This window comes from Bison bison, unplaced genomic scaffold, assembly GCF_000754665.1.
Source record: "Bison bison bison isolate TAMUID 2011002044 unplaced genomic scaffold, Bison_UMD1.0 scf7180017864360, whole genome shotgun sequence".
NCBI classification, from domain to species: domain Eukaryota; kingdom Metazoa; phylum Chordata; class Mammalia; order Artiodactyla; family Bovidae; genus Bison; species Bison bison.
This window is the reverse complement of record NW_011494932.1, coordinates 255,117-255,735: the sequence shown is the minus strand read 5'-3', so window position 1 is coordinate 255,735 and position 619 is coordinate 255,117. Positions and strand designations below refer to the sequence as shown.

Sequence of the window (619 nt, the reverse complement as noted above, 5' to 3'; positions counted from 1 at the left end):
GGCAGAGCTGGGACTGGAAGCCAGGGGCCCGCACCCCAGTGCTACTGCCCATCAGCAGTTCACTCTGCCTCCAGAGATGCTCATCCCATGGAAGGTGGAAGTGAGAGAACCTGAAAACAAGGGGGACTAAACTACTGTGCATGTCTCTGTTAGACCACCATGCTGCCATTAAAAATGATGGTGTGAAGAGTCACTACGTGGGGAAATGTTTGTGCTTAAAACACTCACAGTATATAACTGTATATACAGGCAAATCTCAAATCAGAAAAATAATGCACTCATCAAAATACAGCTCTTCTCCATGTGCAACAAGTACAAGTAATTTATATTCTTTATACTTTCCTTCTTTTCCACCCAACTTTTTGCAAAATAACCATGAATTACTTCAAGGTAAAAAAAAAAAATAAAGTATGTGCTTCAGCATTCTCATTTTGGCATTAAAGAGAGCTAGTTCACCAGGTAGTGCTGAAAGTCAGAGACCCTGGTACCAGCTCACTCTCCTCTTTCTGACCTAACTCACAGACAGTGGGCAGACAACCCCCACAAAACTGCAGCCTCTTCACTGGGCAAGTCAACAGAGCTGCCCTTATCTTACTTTACTGCCAGGGAGCCTGGAGTA

At 44.1% G+C, this 619-nt stretch overlaps 1 protein-coding gene across 1 annotated transcript in view; it reads right to left on the bottom strand.

Moving 5' to 3' along the window:
- Positions 1–619, bottom strand: part of IDS (iduronate 2-sulfatase) — a gene marked incomplete at its 5' end in the record, with an annotated part of 19,156 nt that overhangs the window by 16,789 nt on the left and 1,748 nt on the right. The window lies entirely within an intron of this gene.